The sequence below is a fragment of the Dermochelys coriacea genome, chromosome 1 (assembly GCF_009764565.3).
Source record: "Dermochelys coriacea isolate rDerCor1 chromosome 1, rDerCor1.pri.v4, whole genome shotgun sequence".
NCBI classification, from domain to species: domain Eukaryota; kingdom Metazoa; phylum Chordata; order Testudines; family Dermochelyidae; genus Dermochelys; species Dermochelys coriacea.
Window position 1 is genome coordinate 682,999 of NC_050068.2, and position 21,215 is coordinate 704,213.

Here is a 21,215-nt window from a genome sequence, read left to right on the forward strand (position 1 = left end):
TGCCGGCCCCGCCCGGGAACTCCCCCCCCGCAGCGCCCGCCCCCCCCCCGAGGAGCTGCCGGCCCCGCCCGGGAACTCCCCCCCCGCAGCGCCCCGCCCCCCCCGAGGAGCTGCCGGCCCCGCCCGGGAACTCCCCCCCCGCAGCGCCCGCCCCCCCCCGAGGAGCTGCCGGCCCCGCCCGGGAACTCCCCCCCCGCAGCGCCCGCCCCCCCCCGAGGAGCTGCCGGCCCCGCCCGGGAACTCCCCCCCCGCAGCGCCCGCCCCCCCCCGAGGAGCTGCCGGCCCCGCCCGGGAACTCCCCCCCCGCAGCGCCCGCCCCCCCCCGAGGAGCTGCCGGCCCCGCCCGGGAACTCCCCCCCCGCAGCGCCCGCCCCCCCCCGAGGAGCTGCCGGCCCCGCCCGGGAACTCCCCCCCCGCAGCGCCCGCCCCCCCCCGAGGAGCTGCCGGCCCCGCCCGGGAACTCCCCCCCCGCAGCGCCCGCCCCCCCCCGCGGAGCTGCCGGCCCCGCCCGGGAACTCCCCCCCCGCAGCGCCCGCCCCCCCCGGAGCTGCCGGCCCCGCCCGGGAACTCCCCCCCCGCAGCGCCCGCCCCCCCAGGAGCTGCCGGCCCCGCCCGGGAACTCCCCCCCCGCAGCGCCCGCCCCCCCCGAGGAGCTGCCGGCCCCGCCCGGGAACTCCCCCCCGCAGCGCCCGCCCCCCCCCGAGGAGCTGCCGGCCCCGCCCGGGAACTCCCCCCCGCAGCGCCCGCCCCCCCAGGAGCTGCCGGCCCGGCCCACCCCCCCGGAACTATCCTCCAGGAGTTCCCACCCCAGGCCCGCCCGCAGCACCTTCCCCCCGGCCCGATCCCCGCTCCGAGGAGCTCCCCTGCCAGCCCGGCCCCGGCCCCCCTACTCTCACCACCCCACCTGGCTGCAGCTGGGCGGGGGGGGGGCGCGGGACTCCGGCCTCCCCCTCAGCTGTGGGAGGGGTGGGTTCTCTCGCGGGGAGGGGGGGACCAGGACTCCTGGGTTCTCTCACGGGCTCTGGGAGGGAAGATGAGGGGCTGGGCACCAGGACTCCTGGGTTCTCTCCAGTCTGGGAGGGGAGGGGGAAATAAAGGGCCGGGGGGGGGATCTCTCCAACAAGACCCTGCCTGCAACTATTTATCATGACTTTAAAACTTGGTGCCCTTCTCTGTTCGAGAGATCCCACTGCAGGGCATTGTGGGGGCTGTGGGGTCACTTGAGGGGCACTGCAGGACATTGGGGGGCTGTGGTGTCACCTGGGGAGGTACCATAGAGCATTATGGGGCCTGTAGTGTCACTGGGGGGCACCGCAGGGGGTTTTGGGGGTTGAAGTGTCATGGGGGAGCAACTCAGGGCATTGTGGAGGCTGTGGGGTCACTGGGGGGCACCACAGGATATTGTGGGGTCTGTGGTGTCACTGGGGGGGCACCGCAGGGCATTGTGGGGGTTGTGGTGTCAGTGGGGGGCACCACAGGGCATTGTGGGGGCTGTAGTGTCACTGGGGGTACCACAGGGGTTTCTGGGGGTTGTTGTGTCACGGGAGGGTGTTGTAGGTCATTGTGGGGGCTGTGGGGTCAATGGGGTGGCACTGCAGGGCATTGTGGGGCTTGTAGTATGACTGGGGGGGCAATGCAGGGCATTGTGGGGGCTGCGGGGTCACTTGGGGGTACCGCAAGGCATTGTGGGGGCTATGGGGTTACTGGGGGCACCACAGGGGATTGTGGGGGTTTAAGTGTCATGAGGGGGCACCGCAGGGCATTGTGGGGCTGTGGGGTCACTGGGGTGGGGAACCACAGAGCTTTGTTGGGGCTTGTAGTATTACTTGTGGGTTACTGCAGGGCATTGTGGGGGCTGTGGTGTCACTGGGGGGTCATCGCAGGGAATTGTGTGGGCTGTAGTGTAACTGGGGTGCACCACAGGGCACTGCAGGAGATTATGGGGGTTGAAGTGTCATGGGGGGGCACCGCAGGGCATTGTGGGGGCTATGGTGTCACCTGGGGGGTACCATAGGGTATTGTGGGGGCTGTAGTGTCACTGGGGGGTACCGCAGGAGTTTCTGGGGGCTGTTGTGTCATGGGGGGGTATTGTAGGGCATTGTGGGGGCTGTGGGGTCAATGGGAGGGCACCGCAGGGCATTGTGGGGTTTGTAGCAAAACTGGGGAGGCACCGCAGGGTATTGTGGGGGCTGAAGTGTCACTGGGGGGCACCGCAGGAGATTTTGGGGGCTGAAGTGTCATGGGGGGGTATCTCAGGGTATTGTGGAGGCTGTGGGGTCACGGGGGGCACCACAGGGTATTGTGGGGTCTGTGGTGTCCCGGGGGGGCACTGCAGGGCATTGTGGGGGCTGTGGGGTCACTGGGGGGGCACCGCAGGGCATTGTGGGGGCTGTGGGGTTACTGGGGGGCACTGCAGGGCTTTCTGGGGGTTGTGGGGTTACTGGGGGGGCACCGCAGGGCTTTCTGGGGGCTGGGGGGCAACTGGGGGGGGGCACCGCAGGGCATTGTGGGGGCTGGGGGCTAACTGGGGGGGGCACCACAGGGCTTTCTGGGGGCTGTGGGGTTACTGGGGGGGCACTGCAGGGCTCTCTGGGGGCTGTAGTGTCACTGGGGGAGCACTGTAGGGATTTGTGGGGCCACAGGGGGGGCACCGCAGGGTATTGTGGGGGCTGTGGGGCCACTGGGGGGGCATCACAGGGCATTGTGGGGGCTGTAGTATCATTGGAGGGTACTGCAGGGCATTGTGGGGGCTGTGTGGTTACTGGGGGGGCACAACAGGGTATTGTGGGGGTTGTGGTGTCACGGGGGGGGTACTGCAGGGCATTGTGGGGGCTGTAATGTCACTGGGGGGGTACCCCAGGACATTTTGGGGCTGTAGTGTCTTGTTGAATCCCGGGTTGGGATGTGCTTCTGCTTGGTGCTCTGTTACCTGTAAGAGTTTGGGTTCCCCCTTCTCGTGGGCACTCTTGGCGTAAGGGACCCAAGTTCACCTCCATGGTGGACTCCGGGGTAACAGCCTGTGAGGAGCTAGGAATGTTCTTAATGTTTTCTCTAAATATTGTGGGGATGCCTCAGTTTCCCCTGTGCCTTTCTTAAGTCTCTAGGTGGGGGGATCAGGGGGTGTGATTGTTACAGAGCCCTAGAGGGCCAGTGGGATGGTGTCTGCACAGAGAATGGCCGATGCCCTGTCTTCTGGCACCTGATGGCCTGGCCCCTCCCCTGCAAGGTTCAAGTTGAAGGTTGTAATGATGCTGGTTCTGGTTGGTGGGACCCAACTGAGAGTGTCGATTCAGGACAAACTGCTTCAAGCAGGGCAGTTACAGCCCAAGGCTGGGGATTTTCCACCTCTAAGGCAAACCAAACCAGCCAAACAGAGAAGACTTTGGTTTTACCCCACTGGCTAACCACAAGTCACACAAGCAATTGCCTTAGACACTCCAGTTTCCCAGTATCACCACCAGTGCCACTCGTTATGGGGATGAATGGTTATGAAAACCAATACCCCAGTGAAAGAAAAAAGATTCGATCCCAAAGGACCAAGCCCCAGACCCAAGTCAATATACAAATCAGATCTTACCCACAAATCATGCTGTTGCCAATCCTTTCGAATCTAAAATCGAAAGGTTTATTCATAAAAGGAAAAAGATAGAGATGAGCTAGAATTGGTGAAAGGGAATCAATGACATCCAGTCATGGCAAAGTTCTTGGTTCAGGCTTGCAGCAGTGATGGATTAAATGGCAGGTTCAAATCAAGTCTCTGGAGAACATCCCCAGCTGGGATGGATCATTCAGTCCTTGGTTCAGAGCTTCAGTTTGTAGCAAAGTCCCACCAGAGGCAAGAAGGAGGATTGAAGACAAGATGGAGATGAGACATCACCCTTTTATAGCCTCTTGCCATGTGGTCTTCGCTTTCTTCGTCCCAAGGACACGCTCTCCAGAAACACCTTAGTTCTGTCCATAGGCAGGTCCCTGCACACCTGGCTGAGTCCCCAGGCGTGTCTGCCTTCTCTCAGTGGGTCAGTTGTGTAGGTGATGGTCCTTAATGGGCCATCCAGCAGGCTAGGCAGAGCTGACACCAACTTGTCTGGGGTACATAATCATAACCAGCAAACCATAACCTCTCCATAGATCCCTTACACGACAACCTTTATACAATATTTGCTGCAAATATATAACAGTGGTTGCAACAGTGATCTATTCAGTTACAGATTATGTCAATAATGTCACAAAGCTGAGGAGAACAAAGAGATCAGGTGGCCTCCTGGCCCAGGACAGGCAAAGGCCAGAGGAGGGGCTGGAGGGGACTTCAGTTTAGAGCAGGCTGGGGAAATAGAGGGTGGCCCAGATGGGGAACTGGGCTCCCCACCCCTGAAGAGGGACCTAACTGAAGGAGTCCTGGTCTCTGTTTCTACAAGCTCTGTTTTAGACCATGTTTCTATTGTCTGAGAAACCTTCTGTTTTCCTGGCTGGCTGAGAGTCAAGTCTGACTGCAGAGTTGGGGGGCAGGATGCTCTGGCTTCCCCAGGAGCCCCACCCAGGCGGACTCGCTGTGGGAAGCACACGGTGTGGAAGGGGATGTTGAATGTTCCAAGGTCAGACCCAGGAAGGGGGAAGCCATGTGAGCCCTGGAGACAGGCTGCTCACAGAGAGGAGGCTCCCCCAGAGTCCTGACTGACTTCATATGGAGTAATTCCAGAGCATTGCCGGGGACTCCATGACATACCCCTTCTCAGTGGGCCCCGGGCCAACACCCCTCTGTGACATTATAAGTGTAATATAATATCTCATTGAAAGATGACCAGGCCAGAAAGAGTTAATTAAGTCAGAGACTGACCTGACCCATGGCCAAACTGTAAAGACTCAGGAAGATCTGTAAATCAATAGAGCTTTGAAATGCAGCCGGCATTGTTAGAGATAGAAGGGTAGAGGTTTGCTCAGGACTTGTGATGTAAGCAAACAAGTCTTGTCTATTGCTATGGCTTTGATTCAAAGATAAAAAAAAAGGAGTATTAACATTTAGGAAGACACTTGAGTGAAATAGTGTTATTGCCTATATAGAATCATAGAATATCAGGGTTGGAAGGGACCTCAGGAGGTCATCTAGTCCAACCCCCTGCTCAAAGCAGGACCAATCCCCAACTAAATCATCCCAGCCAGGGCTTTGTCAAGCAGGGCCTTAAAAACCTCTAAGGACGGAGATACCACCACCTTGCTCGGGAACCCATTCCAGTGCTTCACCACCCTCCCAGTGAAATAGTGATTCCTAATATCCAACCTAGACTTCCCACACCACAACTTGAGACCATTACTCCTTGTTCTGTCATCTGCCACCACTGAGAACAGCCGAGCTCCATCCTCTTTGGAACCCCGCTTCAGGTAGTTGAAGGCTGCTATCAAATCCCCCCTCATTCTTCTCTTCTGCAGACTAAATAATCCCAGTTCCCTCAGCCTCTCCTCGTAAGTCATGTGCCCCAGACCCCTAATTATTTTTGTTGCCCTCCACTGGACTCTCCAATTTGTCCACATCCTCTCTGTAGTGGGGGACCCAAAACTGGATGCAGTACTCCAGATGTGGCCTCACCAGTGCCGAATAGAGGGGAATAATCACTTCCCTCGATCTGCTGGCCATGCTCCTACTAATAAAGCCCAATATGCCGTTGGCCTTCTTGGCAACAAGGGCACACTGCTGACTCATCTCCAGCTTCTCGTCCACCGTAACCCCTAGGTCCTTTTCTGCAGAACTGCTGCCGAGTCACTCGGTCCCTAGTCTGTAGCAGTGCATGAGATTCTTTCGTGCTAAGTACAGGACTCTGCACTTGTCTTTATTGAACCTCATCAGATTTCTTTTGGCCCAATCCTCCAATTTGTCTAGGTCTCTCTGTATCCTATCCCTACCCTCCAGTGTATCTATCTCTCCTCCCAACTTAGTGTCATCCATGAACTTGCTGAGGGTGCAATCCATCCCATCATCCAGATCATTAATAAAGATGAACAAAATTCCGCTTGATACCACTCCGCTTGATATCGGCTGCCAACTAGATATGGAGCCATTGATCACTACCTATTGAGCCCAACAGTCTAACCCCAGCTTTCTATCCACTTTATAGTCCATTCATCTAGCCCATACTTCTTTAACTTGCTGGGGAGACCCTATCTAAAGCTTTGCTAAAGTCAAGATATATCACATCCACTGCTTCCCCCATACCCGCAGAGCCAGTTATCTTATCTTCAAAATGGATTCCTTGAGGACCTGCTCCATGATTTTGCCGGGGACTGAAGTGAGGCTGACCGGTCTGTAGTTCCCCAGGTTCTCTTCTTTCACCACAGAGGGCTGGTCACCTCCTCCACGGTCTGTGCTGCCCAGTGCAGCAGTCTGGGAGCTGACCTTGTCTGTGAAGACCGAGGCAAATAAAGCATTGAGTACTTCAGCTTTTTCCACGTCATCTGTCACTAGGTCGCCTCCCTCATTCAGGGAGGGCCCCACACTTTCCCTGACCACCTTCTTATTGCTAACATACCTGAAGAAACCCTTCTTGTTACCCTTCGCATCCCTTGCTAGTTGCAACTCCAGTTGTGCCTTGGCCTTCCTGATTACACCCCTGCATGTTCTAGCAATATCTTTATACTCCTCCCTAGTCATCTGTCCAAGTTTCCACTTCTTGTAAGCTTCCTTTTTGTGTTTAAACTCACCAAATATTTCACTGTTAAACCAAGCTGATCACCTGCCATATTTGCTATTCTTTCTGCACATCAGGATGGTTTGTTCCTGCTCCCTCAATAAGGCTTCTTTAAAATACAGCCGGCTCTCCTGGTGTCCTTTCCCCATCATATTAGCCTCCCAGGGGATCCTGCCCATCAGTTTTCTGTGGGAGTCAAAGTCTGCTTTTCTGAATCCGGGGTCCGTATTCTGCTGCTCTTCTTTCTTCAGGATCCTGAACTCGACCATCTCATGGTCACTACTGCCCAGGTTGCCACCCACTTCTACTTCCCCTACCAATTCTTCCCTGTTTGTGAGCAGCAGGTCAAGAGGAGAAAGGCCCCTAGTTGGTTCCTCCTGCACTTGCACCAGGAAGTTGTCCCCTACACTATCCAAAAACTTCCTGAATTGTCTGTGCCCCGCTGTATTGTTCTCCCAGCAGATATCAGGGTGATTGAAGTCTCCCATGAGAACAAGGGCCTGCGATCTAGTAACTTCCTTGAGTTGCCGGAAGAAAGCCTCGTCCACCTCATCCCCCTGGTTCGATAGCAGACTCCCACCATGACATCACCCTTGTTGCTCTCGCCTCTAAACTTAACCCAAAGATTCTCAACAGGCTGTTCTCCAGTTTCAAACTGGAGCTCTGAGCAGTCATACTGCTCCCTTACATACAATGCAACTCCCCTACCTTTTCTCCCCTGCCTGTCCTTCCTGAACAGTTTATACCCATCCATGACAGTGCTCCAGTCATGTGAACTGACCCACCAAGTCTCTGTTATTCCAATCATGTCATAGTTCCTTGACTGTGCCAGGACTTCCAGTTCTCCCTGCTTGTTTCCCAGGCTTCTTGCATTCGTGTACAGGCACCTACGAAAATTAGCTGATTGCCCTACTTTCTCAATATAAATCAGGAAGCTTCCCGTCTTGTACCCTCCTCCTGTGTTTCCTCCCAGTATCCCACTCCCCCACTTACCTCTGGGCTTAGGTCACCATCCTCCGGCGAACCTATTTAAAGCCCTCCTTACTAAGTTTACTAGCCTGACTGTGAAGATGCTCTTCCCTCTCTTCATTAGGTGGATCCCATCTGTTCCTAGCACTCCTTCTTCCTGGAACAACATCCCATGGTCAAAGAATCCAAAGCCCTCTCTCCGACACCACCTATGCAACCACACATTCACCTCCACAATTTGACGGTCCCTATCTGGACTCTTTTCCTTCAACAGGGAGGATGGACAAGAACACGACTTGCGCCTCAAAGTCCTTTATCCTTCTTCCCAGAGCCACGTAGTCTGCAGCGATCCACTCAAGGTTATTCTTGGCAGTATCATTGGTGCCCACGTGGAGAAGCAGGAAGGGGTAGCGATCCGAGGGCTTGATCAGTCTTGGTAGTCTCTCCGTTACATCTGAATTCTAGCTCCAGGCAAGCAGCACACTTCTCGAGTTTCCCTGTCTGGTCGGCAGATGGATGACTCTGTCCTCCTTAGGAGGGAGTCCCCGACCAACACCACCCGTCTCCTCCTCTTGGGAGTGGTGGTTGTGGAACCCCCATCCCTAGGGCAATGCATCCCATGCCTTCCGGCCGATGGGGTCTCCTTCTGATCCCTTCCCTCAGATAATTCTTCCAAATCCTTCTCCGCCGTAGTACCTGTGCAGAGAGCCTTTCACACCTCTGTCTGCGTTGGGGGTACATGGGTTCTCCTCTTTCTTCTTCTGGAGGTCACATGCTACCAATATTCTTCCCCGCTCTGCACTGCCCTCTCTCATTCTTCAGCATGTTTTGCTTCCAGCACCAAACACTGACTTCTATCCAGAAAATCTTCATGTTCTCTGATGCAGGGCTGATACTTGGGTCTCTAGTCCTTTAACCTTCTCTTCCAATATGCAGACCAGCTTGCACTTCGTACAGACGAAGTCGCCTCTGTCCTCTCGGAGAAAGACAAACATTCGGAGCAGGTCACAACAGCTGATTGCTCACTAGCCACGTCTTCCTTCTAAGAGGCGCTTCGGATTTTGTATGTACTGCTCACCGGAGCCTGAAAGGCAGAAACACTCTGGGCAAACTCCCTCTGTTTGCCTGTCCTCGGTTCGCTGCTCACTCACTTCGCAACTGGCTGCCTTTTTATAAGGCTGCTGGCTCGAAGCAGGTGGCTCAGCTCAGAGGCTTCCCTCCAATCAACCACTCAAGGCCCACCTGGAACAAAGCACTCCCAATTCACGCTTTTCAGTCAAACACCCACACGATCAAACAGTCACACTATATGTCTCTACATGTCTCTTTGAAGATTGTGGTAACCTATGTCTGAACTGTTCAATGGATAAATTATCCCATGCTAATTGCCATGATGTTTGGGAGAAGGAAAGTTAAACCTATTGTTTTCTCAGGCCAAAAGGCTGCAGGAAAGGTATAAAAACCATGGGACAGGATCCTTTTTCATCTCAGATCTGCTTTAGATTTCAAGAGGGGGAACCTTAAACCACAAGGATGGAGATCCCCAGTCACTGACTGGAGTCACCCTGAATATGGACATTGGGCTATAACCTGTGGGCTATTTCTAAAAGGACTTTTGGCAACTACAAACTCACCATCTCTGCTAGATATCTGGACCTCAAGAATTGAACTCAAGTCTTGATGTATATTGATCTTTCAACCATCTCTCTCTCTTTTCTTTTTTAACAAATTTTAGTTTAGTTAATAAGAATTGACTGTAAGCGTCTATTTTGGGTAGGATTTAAGTTATCGTTTGGCCTGGGTGTGTGGCTGATCCTTTGGGGTCAGGAGAATCTTTTCTTTTATATAACTAAATAAGATTTTCAGAATTTATCATCATATGTTTGACAGGTGTGTCTGGATGGAGGCCAGAGGCTGGGCACTTTAAGGGAACTGCATTATTTGGACGTCTGAGTAACCAGGGGGGTAATACAGAAGCTGTTTTGGGCTGGCTGGGTAAATCTCAGTATTGGAATATCCACCAGTGTTTGCGGTTTGTCTGCCCCGGTCTGTTTGCAGTTCACCCTGATTGAGTGACCTCCCACGGCCAGCACTGTCACACCCTCCTCGGTGGGCCCCAGGCTCTAGAAGGCTGTGGGGCCTTTTTCCAGAGAAAGCCTTACACAGTGATTTCCTTCGCCTCGATTTACTGACCGGAACCAAACCAGCTCCACACACAGAGCACACACTGCTCTGCTCCCGTGTATGTAGGCAACTGCAACCTTCCCCCTATGGCCGAGCCAGGGCCAGGGCACCCGGCACACGGGTTGCTGCTTGGCACCGTCGCGCAGGGAATTCTGGCGGCTTCGCTCTTCAGCTGAGCAGTGTCCCAGAGGTGAGTGAGCTCTGCTCGCATTTCTCCCCGGAGCCCCGTTTTTCTAGCGAAACTTGAGTCCTGCTACTTGTATGTGAACCAGTCCCAGAGTATTCCCAGCCCATTACGGAACCAGTCAGACCCCTCTGCCTTCTTGGATTCAGATCTTGTGAAATGAATCCTGTGCCAGGCAGAAAGAAGGAGAGACTCCGACAGGACCGTACAGAAAAGCACTGGGGAAGTGCAGCGCCTACAGACAGAACAATGGAGAAGCCGAGATTTTGCGCTCACGCTGCTGAGACGCAGTTTCTAGCCACACAGACGCTTACAGACAAAGTTTTCTGTCAATGTCCTACGATGTTGTGTTTCTTTATCGGGGGGGGCTGCTCTCAGGACATGGTTTTGTCCCATAGGACATGGTTTTGGCGAGAATGTGACTCTCTGCAACTTACCTTATGGGTCCTATATGGGGTCCAAGCTCCAGGCCCTTGGGGCAAGGGGTGTGTGTGTGAAAAGGCCTTTCCAGACTTCAGCAAATTGACCTGATAAATCTGTTGTTCCTTCCTGGTTCTCAGAGCAGACAGTCAACAGTTCCTACCTTGTCAACTGCTTTGTAAGCCCCTGCCACAGACTCTCAGATCCCACTGGGACGAGGATGCACCCTCCTTGTGCACCTACTCACAACGTGCAGGAAAAGTCTGTGGTCATGGGGCCTGCCAGCTGAGTGTCATGCTGGAGGTCTTGGCTCCCAGGGCTGAAACATCCAGGAAATTTCTTTTATTGCACTAATGCAGATCAACCTGGGTTCATGGAAAATAGCTCCTGGCAAGCCAACTTGAGATCTTGTTTTGGTATGATCACAGTTCTGGTTGACGTAAAGTATTCAAGTGGATGTAATGCACTTAGATTACTGTCAGGCATTTGACTTGGTGCCACATGCCAAATTGATTAAAAAACCCTAGAAAGATCTAAAATGAACGTGGCCCATATTAAAACTGGCTAAATGATAGATCTCACTAAGCGGGTGTGCGCCAGTGGGGTCCTGTGGGAACTGGATCTGGGCCCTGCGCTATTTTTGCATTTTTATTGATGTCCTGTTAGAAAACATGAACTCCTCCCTGCTCCGGGCTGCCGAGGCCCTGGCTCTGGGCATGGGCAAGGTGTTGTTGCAGCCTCGTGTCTCTGGGTGGGAGCCAGGTGCCTTTTACTCTCATGCACTCACAGAAGCAGAAAAACGCCCTGCGCAGATTGCAAAGAGGTGCCTGGCAAACGTGTGGGCACCTGAGAATGTCTTTGTCTGTCCCAGTGTCCTGCTCCGCAATGGCTGTGGCGGAAGCACAGCTGAGATGCCCGTGTCTATTGCTCACGTCAGCACGATTTAACCCAATTGCTAAATATGTTCCTGGGAAAAATCTGGGAGTAGCAGAAAGTGTCCCAGAGCCCAGCGCTGTGAGCGGACGTGGGGGCTGCGGCCAGACCGACCAGTGCTGGAAAAGAGGCCAGGCCAGCTACAAAGCCAAGCCGGACAGACCCGCGACGTCAGGAGGGTCTACATTCCGCTGGGGCAGCCGGCCTCAGTAGCTGGAGGAGAGGAAGGAAGCACCAAGAGACAACTGTGCAGCGAATGGACAAGGAAGCGAGTCAAATGGACTCATGATTGAAAGCGATTGCATCATAATTCCAAATGAAATGGGAGGAGAAATCCTAAAGCTCATCCCCAGAGGACGCCATGGATGGACCAAGTGCCACCCATGGGCCAGCCCGTCAGTGGGGAGGGAGAAACCGTCCACATCGACAGCTGGTTCCTCAGAAAGGCCAATCCCCAGAGCAAACGACAAGTGATGGATGTGGAAGAAGACGACGTCCAGAATTCGTAACTGAGCACAGCCAGGTGTAACTACTCCACAGCCGGAGGCCCCGGGTCTTACGTCTTTGGTTCAGACACTAAACGGGCCGATCCGCCCTGAGCTTCCCAGCCAGCGAGGTTGTGTCAGTGTTGGAAAGGGCAGGAACGGAGAACTTACAGGGGCCATGTACTGGAACGCTCAACTCTGATACTCTGTTCGGCCACTCGGAGGCGCTGGGAGTCACACACCTTATTGAAGCTTCCCTCCGCCAGACCCGGCAGAGCGTTACGGGATCCCGTGATGAACTCAGCTGGTGTGCGCCTTGCTGGGGAGCAAGCGCTGTAGCCAGCCCGCGTCTGGTACAGGAACAAGACAGATCCTGGGTCCCAGAGCAGGAGAGAGAGCCAGGGGCTGGCTGATCGAATGACCCGACTGGCAGCTCCTGACCGCTGGAGGGTGCATGGGTTTCACGGAGTGCAGGGGAGTCAGGCCCTGCACACCCCACTTCCTGCGATTCCCTGGGACTCTCAGCCAGCCAGTAACACAGAGGTTTATTAGCCGACAGGAACACAGCCCAAAACAGAGCTTGTAGGTACAGAGACCAGGACCCCTCAGTCAGGTGCGTCTCGGGTTGTGGGGAGTCCAGACCCCAGGTCTGGGCCTCCTCCTATCTCCCCAGCCAGCTCCAAATTGAAACCCCCTCCAGCCATCTCCTCCAGCCATATCCCCTGGCCCCTCCTCCAGCCTTTGTCCAGTTTCCCAGGTGTCACCTGGCCCCAGCTCCCCCCCCGGCTCAGGTTACCTGCTCAGGTATCGTCCCTCAAGTGACATCACCCCCGATACCCCCCCATCCCACACCAACGCAGCCAGTCCCTGTCAAACTCCCCCCAACATCCCCAGGTCAATGCGCCCCACTCCCTGCTGCATCACAGTGGGGAAAAGGGTAGATGAGTGTCACAGACCCATGGGATTAGGGCTGCATCCCCAGCTCTGGAACAGTCTCTGGGAGACCCCTTCTGTGAGCCAGACCCCCAGGGTCCTGCACTTCCTCCAGGATGAGCCACGCGGCCCCACCCGGGGCCTGCTGCCCCCCCCCCCCGTGAGCTCTGCCCAGTGAGTCCCAGAGATGCCCTGGGGGAGCCGTGCCCCCGCCGCAGGGACCGACACACCCAGCCAGGAGCTGCAGCGACACCCAAACAGACGGTTTGTCGGTCACCAGGGAGCCTTGGGGCAGGGCAGAGAATGGACGGGGAAATCCCAGGCCGTGCTGGGCCAGCCAGGCTGTGCGGAACCCCTGGGCTCAGGCTCCGTCAGTCTCCTTGGTCAACCCTGTTACCTGAAATTGGGCCAGCTAGTAAACTTAGGGAGGACTAATGACCCACCAGAGTTTGGCAGAAAGCAGCGCTCTTACTGTACTGCTAGCTAAGCTCAAAAGAAGGGGGGTGCGATGAAGGTAGGTCTTCCCGAGGCTCGCTGCAATGCAAGGCGGCTGAGCCCTGGCCAGGCGATCCGGGTGAAGGGCCTTCGCGGGAGGTACAAGCTTGTGAGTGCCCTGCCGAGCACATGGCCCCTTCCCCTTGTAAGAACCTGCTCCGCATGGCCTGCGACTGGAGATGACTTGGCCGGTGGGGTCCACCTGGGCAGTGTCCCTGCACTGGGGCTGTGATCACAGCCTAATCAGGCACCCAGACGCCTTGTCTCCCTCCTCTGATCTTCCAGCTGCTCAAGCAGCCCATCCATCCATCCATCCATCCATCCCCCAAGCAGTCCCGGAGGGCGAGGCGGGGAAAGCCATGTCACAGGGATTCAGAGAGGGAGAGGAGACAAAGGGGGAAGGGGGAAGAGACCTCTTGAGCATGCAGGTTATACCGAGCATACACATCACTGCTGCTCCTACAACAAGAGCCCCGACTCCTTCCACCCCAGCTCTGATCCCCACCTCACCCCTCCCAGCTGGGGCTCCGGAGCTGGGCTCTCTGCTCAGCGGCCCTGCGTAGAGGGGGGATCCCCCCGGGGAGGGGTGATGGGCGCTCAGAGCGGCTGAAACCCACCCAACTTAGGGAGGATCGGGACAGGGGAACCCCCAAGACTGAACGACTGACACCAAGCCAGGGCCCTGCGGCAGGCGGGCAGGGGCGTCAGCATGGCTCTGCCGGACAAGGCGACAGGAGCTGGGCGATCTGGCCTTTGGAGAGACAACGGCTCCTGTGGCCTGGTGCCGGCCATGCTGCTCCGGCTTAGCCCCCCCCCCGCCCCCAGCCATCCATGGCCTGGCAGCCAGTAGCCAGGTGACAGGTCGAGGGGGACCTGCCGGGGTCCCGGGGAGCATCACGCCCTGATGGGGACACACCAGCTCCTTGCTGGGGCCAGATTCATGGCAGGGAGCCTCGGACAATGGCCCAGCCTCGGAGGCTGCGGGCCTCCCCTGTGAGCTGCGGGGTCTGGGGCCCGGCCCAGGACGGGTCACCCCCAAGGCCTGGCACAGGCAGGGCCCATCCCCACTGCTGGCCTGTGCCCTGCAGTATCGCCTGGCCCCAGCAGAGGGAGCCCCGGCCCCAGCATTACCGGGGCTGCACCGCAGGGGATGGGGCAGCAGCTGGGCGGGGCCTGGTTGCATGGGGGGGGTCACAGAGCCCCCCAGAGGGACGGGATGGGACGGGGAGGGCACAGGCCCCACTGCAACATTTACCTGCCTCTCCTGCCCCTGCCAGATCCATCCTCTGCAGGGAGCTGATGGAAGGGGCAGGACCCTGGGGGAGGGGAGCTGACTCCAGGGCGGGGACATGGGGGCAGGACCATGGTGGGGATAGGAGAGCTGTCGGGGGATAGGGGCAGGATCCGTGGGGGGGGGGCTGACGGGAGACATGGGGGCAGGACCATGGGGGGGATAGGGGAGCTGTCAGGGGATAGGGGCAGGATCCATGGGGGTGGGCTGATGGGGGACATGGTAGCAGGACCCTGGGGGTGCATGGGGGAGCTGATTGGGAATGGGGGGCCAGGGCCCTGCAGAGGGGCTGGGACTGACCCACTCTGCCTCACTCCTGGGCCTGAGGTTTTTCTCTGCCTTCCCCATCCCCACCCTGCTCCTGAGCCATTCGGGGAGGCCGTGCTGGGCCCCCTTCTCACGTACATGCCCCCCCGCATCTGCCTGTGCTCCCCCTGTGCCCTGGGGCCGCCCTCCACAGGGCTCCCAAAGGGGCTGTGGGGCAAAGGGAGCACCGGGGAGGCAGGGCTGGGGGAGCCCAGGGCTGGGCTAACATGGGCTGTGGGTCAGGAGTGAGGGGCACCGGCAGGGCTGGGGGGACAGGGGGCTGTGGGTTTGGAGTGGGGGGCACCGTCAGGGCTGGGATTGTCCTGCCTGGTGCTGCAGCCCTGATGCCAGCTGGCGGAAGGTGGGGGCAGCGCCGGGGGGGCGTCTCTCCCCTCCCCCCTCCATTCCTAGTCTTTCTTTGAGCTTGTGTGGAACCCGGGGCGGGGGGGGAGGGGGAGCCTGGCCTGGCTGTGAATGAAGGCGGGGGGGGAGCTCAGCACCATCTGGGCAGCGAAAGCTCCAGGTGCAGATGGGAGACGGAGAACATGGACACCTGCAACCCCCTCCCCTAGCCCCCCCAGCTCCGACCCGCAGCCCTCTGCTCCCCCAGCCCTGCCTCCCCAGCCCCGCCGGTGCCCCTCACTCCCGAGCCGCAGCCCCCTGCTGGCCCTGCCTGGGCCCCCCTGCATTGGGGTACAGCTCGGGAGCAGAGTGCCAAGGGGGTTACGGGGGGGCCAGGAGGGAAATGGGCTGCCATGGTTAGAGCAGCAGAGCCCCCCCCCACGCCGGGAACGAACCCAGGTGTCCAGGCTCAGAGCCTGTTGCTGCGCAAGGCTGGGGGGCGGGACCCCTGCGGCTTGGAGGCACCTGGCAGAGACCCCAGGCCCCCAGCCCTGCCCCCCAGCCCTGCCCCCAGCCCTGCCCTGTCGCATGCGTGCGCTGGGAGGGGGAGGGGAGCTGCTCATGCAGCCACCAAGGTCAGAGCCTGGTGCCATGGATACCAGCCCATCGCCATGGCAACTGGGGCCACTCATGAGCATCCCTCTAAGGGGGGCACATTCGCCCCCCCTATCGGGGACTGCCCCACCCCTGCCTCCGCTCCAGCATGGGGCTCAGCCCCATGCCCAGCCCTGGCCTCCCAGCCGCCTGCAGCAGCCCACAAGTGCAGGTGGCTGCAGGGAGAGGGGTTGGGGGGTTCAGTGCCCCCCACTGAGCCCCCATCCCACCCCCACAATGCCCCAGTGAGCCCCCGACTTCCCCCACACTGAGCCCCCGACCACCCCCACACTGGGCCCCCATTGCACCCCCACAATGCCCCACTGAGCCCCCTCCACCCCCCCAGCCTCCCACTGAGCCCCCATCCCACCCTCACAGCCCCCCACTGAGCCCCTGACCGCCCCCACACTGAGCCCCCATCCCACCCCATCTCCCCACTGAGCCCCCATCCCACTCCCACAATGCTCCACTGAGCCCTCCTCTCTGGGAGCAGCCTGTCTGCAGGACACTCAGCTCACCCGGCTTCCCCCTTCCTGGGTCTGACCTCGGAGCATCCAGCATCCTCTGCCCCTCCGTGCACTTCCCACAGCGAGTCCGCCCAGGCGGGGTCCTGGGGAAGCCAGAGGGTCCCTGCCCCCCAACTCCGCAGTCAGACGTGACTCTCAGCCAGCCAGTAAAACAGAAGGTTTATTAGACGACAGGAACATGGTCTGAAACAGAGCCCGTAGGTGCAGAGAACAGGACCCCTCAGCTGGGTCCATTTTGGGGGGCAGGGAGCCCAGATCCCCATGTGGGCCCCCCTCCATTTCCCCAGCCAGCTCCAAACTGAAACTCTCCTGTCCCTCTTCTGCCTTTGTCTCTTTCCCGGGCCAGGAGGCCACCTGATCTCTTTGTTCTCCTACCCCTTCTGCCACCTCTGCAGAGGAGGGGCCCAGGCCATCAGTGGCCAGGAGACAGGGCATTGGCCTTTCTCTGTGCAGACACCATCACACTGGCCCTCTAGGGCTCTGCCACAATCACCCCCCTGATCCCACCACCTAGAGACTTAAGAACTGCCTAGGGGAAACTGAGGCACTCACCCAGTATTCAGAGAAAACATTAAGAACATTCCCACTTCATGACAACAGGTCAGGAGGGGAGCTTGGAGTGGAGCTGGCTCAGCAGCTGGGTTCGGTGGGTGACAAGCCAGGCCCTCGTGCCCCGGCTCCATGGTTACAGGGGCACGAAGACACGTGTGCCCGTCACAGTGGGACCAGCTTGAGCAGCAGGCGCCTTCCTGCCGCCCCTTGGCCAGACCAAGGCCTGTGATGTCTCTTCTCTGCCCTACACAACCAAGTGCCCTGCTCCCCTCCGAAGAGAGCCCGATGGGGCTGCCAGGCGCCTGGTCGAAAGGGTCTTGCCGGCCTGGTCGGCATCACAGGCCAGGCCGTGACAAGACTGGTCAGTGGCGCAGTGGGGCAGAGGCAGCTCCCTGCACGGCTCTGTGCAGCTCCTGGAAGCAGCCGGCACGTCTGGCCCCATGGAGCAGGGGCAATCAGGGAAGCTCCACGTGCTACCCCCACCCCCAGTGCCGTCTTTGCAGCTCCCATTGGCTGGGAACTACACCAATGGGAGCTGCGGGGTTGGCGCCTGTGGGCACAAGCAGCATGTCCCACGGAGAGCTGCCTGGCTGCACCTGCGCCTAGGAGCCGGACATGCCGGCAGCTTCTGGGAGTTGCGCAGGGCTGGGGCAGGCAGGGAACCTGCCTTAGCCCCGCTGTGCTGCTGACCAGGAGCCGTTCAAGGTAAGCACTGCCCGGCTGGAGCCTGCACCCAAACTCCCTCTCAGACTCCGCACCCCAACCTGCACCCCAACCCCCCTGCCCCTAGTCAGAACCCCCTCCCACACCCAAACTCCCTCCCAGACCCCGCACCCCCACCCGCACCCTGAACTCCCTACCAGAGCCCCCACCCTCACCAGCACCCCAACCCCCGCATCCTGGGCCAGAACCCCCACCCACACCCCAAACTTCCTCCCAGAACCCCACCGACACCCACACCCCAAATCCCCCACCCCAGGTCGGAACTGCCTCCTGCACCCTGAACTCCTCATTTCTTGCCCCACCCCAGAGCCCGCACCCCCAGCTGGAGCCCTCACCCCTTCTGCACTCCAGCCCCCTGCGCCAACCTGGTGAAAGTGAGGGAGGGTGGGGTAGAGCGATTGACAGAGGCGGGGGTGGAGTGAGTGGAGGCGGGGCCTCGGAGAAAGGGCAGGAGAGGGATGGGACTTCCGGGAAGGGGCGGGGCAGAGGCGGGGCCTCCGGGAAGGATTGGGGGAGCGGGGCAAGGGTGTTCAGTTTTGTGCATTTAGAAAGTTGCCAGCCTGGTGCCTGGCACATCACCAACCCTCCACTGCAGCCCTGCAGGTTCCCCCCGCAGCCCGACCCTCGTCCTGCTCATCTGTGTCTCTGCCCGGGATCGGTGCGTCCCTGGGCCGGCTCCAGGCTGGGGTTTATCCCATCGCTGGACTCGCGGCTGGAAAGTGTTTACACGAGCACCCGAGCCCGGCACGTCCTGGGAGCGGCTGAGTTTGGGCAGCGCCAGCTGGGGGCCTGCCAAGTGCACGGACCAGCCAGGGGACGTGAGCCGGCGTCGGCCGGGAGCCGGACTCCTGCTGACTGCGGTCCAGGCCTTCACCAGGCCCCGTGCGCCTGGCTCCCGCCTGCCGCAGCAGAGACCAGCCCCTGCCCGGGCGCTCGGCCTGGAGGTGCCAGTCTGGGGGCTGCCCAGGGGACGGGTGTGACGCAGTGGGGGAGTTTCTTGTTTTTCCTTGTTTCGTATGGGGGACTGTAACGAGGCTGGTTCTGACCCAACTGAGAGTGCCAATTCAGGACAAATTGCTTAGAGCAGGGCAGTTACAACACGGCTGCTACTCTGAAGCCCAAGGCTGGGGTTTCTATGCCCACCACAGCAAACCAAACCAGCCAAACAGAGAAGACTTTGGTTTTACCCCACTGGCTAACCACAAGTCACACTAGCAATTCCCTTAGACACTCCAGTTTCCCAGTATCACCACCAGTGCCACTCGTTATGGGGACAGATGGTTATGAAAACCAATACCCCAGTAAAAGAAAAAAGGTTTTCTCAATCCCAAAGGACCAAGCCCAAGACCCAGGTCAATATACAAATCAGATCTTACCCACAAATCATGCTGTGGCCAATCCTTTCGAATCTAAAATCGAAAGGTTTATTCATAAAAGGAAAAAGATAGAGATGAGAGCTAGAATTGGTGAAAGGGAATCAATGACATCCAGTCATGGCAAAGTTCTTGGTTCAGGCTTGTAGCAGTGATAGAATAAACTGCAGGTTCAAATCAAGTCTCTGGAGAACATCCCCAGCTGGGATGGGTCATTCAGTCCTTTGTGTAGAGCTTCCATTTGTAGCAAAGTCCCTCCAGAGTATGAAGCAGGATTGAAGACAAGATGGAGGAGCTGCAGCTGCCTTTTATAGTCTCTTGCCATGTGGTCTCTGCTGTCTTTGTCCCAAGGAGAAGCTGTCCATCACCTGGCCTGGAAAACCCTCAGAGTTCTGTCCATAGGCAGGTCCCTGCACACCTGGCTGAGTCCCCAGGTGTGTCTGCCTTCTCTCAGTGGGTCAGTTGTGTAGCTGATGGTCCTTAATGGACCATCAAGCAGGCTAGGCAGAGCTGACACCAGCTTGTCTGGGCTGTCACCCAGAAGCATAGCACAAGTTTGAACTACAGGCAGTTTAGAGCCAATGTTCATAACTTCAACTACAAAAATGATACACACACACGGACAGCATAATCCTAACCAGCAAACCATCACCTTGTCTTAGACACCTCATTTGACCGCCTTTATATAAGATTTTGTGCCACTACAGGACCTTGGTTGCAACAATAATCTATATGGTCCCAGTTGAAGTCAATAACGTCACAGGGACTTTCTTGGTTTTCCTATGGTTTGCATACCAAGGGGGTGGGATTCAGTTTCCCTGGGTGCTACAGGTTTAACGAGGGGAGGGGAGAGGGAGTTTGTGGGGACACAGGACCGGCAAGGGAACTTGGGACCCCAACCAATGGCCTGGAGAACGGAGACCCCAGCGACTGGGGACCTGGTGACCGAGAGGCCCAGCTCGGGAGTCCCAGCCGGGTCTGGCCAGCGGGAGGACAGTGGGCTGCGGGGAGGGGACGGGGGCCCAAGAGACCCTGTTTACCACCCTGTTTACCTGGAGAGAAGACAATGGACAAACGGGGGGCTTGGGGCTGGGGATCTCAGATGCCCAGCTGGGAAGCACGGGGGCTCAGGGCTGGGGGGAGGGAGCAGGCAGAGCCCCCCTGGATGCAGGACAGCCCTAGATGGGCTGGGCTGGGGGAGGCCAGGCCTGAGGCCGGGGAGTTTCCTGGGCTGGGTTCAGACACTCACTAAACCCTCCTGTGTTACGTTGGCGGAGAGTCGGTCTAGAGATCGGGGGGGGCATTATTCCCTCTGGTGGTGGGGGTCCCAGGGGGCCAGAGTGAAGGGAATCCCTAAGGGGGCTCACAGCAGAGACAGGCAGGTGAAGGTCAGAGAGGTGCAATTCCAGGAAGCGGAGGGGCTGAACCCCGAGAGAAAGTGACCTCCCAAGAAGGGCTGTCACACTGAAAGGGCCCCCCCCCCCCCACAGACCGCATGGGGCCAAGAGTGTGCACAACCTGTGAGTCTGTGACAACAGGCCACTGGGGACAGGGCTGTACACCCAGACTCATTAACCTCTCGTGCCACGAACGAAGCTCTTGGCCCCTGCTGTGTGCAGGGCCCGAAAACCTGCTCTTCTTCGGACAGGTCCAGCGCCACAGAGACCTGGCCCAGTGCCACACGGGATGGGCCCAGCACCATGGAGAGACCTGGCCCAGCGCCACGGAGAGACCCGGGCCCAGCGCCACGAGGGATGGGCCCAGTGCCACAGAGAGACCCAGCCCAGCACCACGAGGGACGGGCCCAGCACTACGGAGAGACCAGGCCCAGCATCACGAGGGATGGGCCCAGTGCCACAGAGAGACCCAGCCTAGCACCACGTGGGATGGGCCCAGCGCCACAGAGAGACCGGGCCCAGCGCCACAGAGAGACCCAGCTCAGCGCCACGGAGAGACCTGGCCCAGCGCCACGAGGAATGGGCCCAGTGCCACAGAGAGACCCAGCCCAGCACCACACGGGATGGGCCCAGCGCCACGGAGAGACCGGGCCCAGTGCCATGGAGAGACCCGGCCCAGCGCCACGAGGGATGGGCCCAGCGCCACAGAGAGACCCAGCTCAGCGCCATGGAGAGACCCGGCCCAGCATCATGAGGGATGGGCCCAGCAC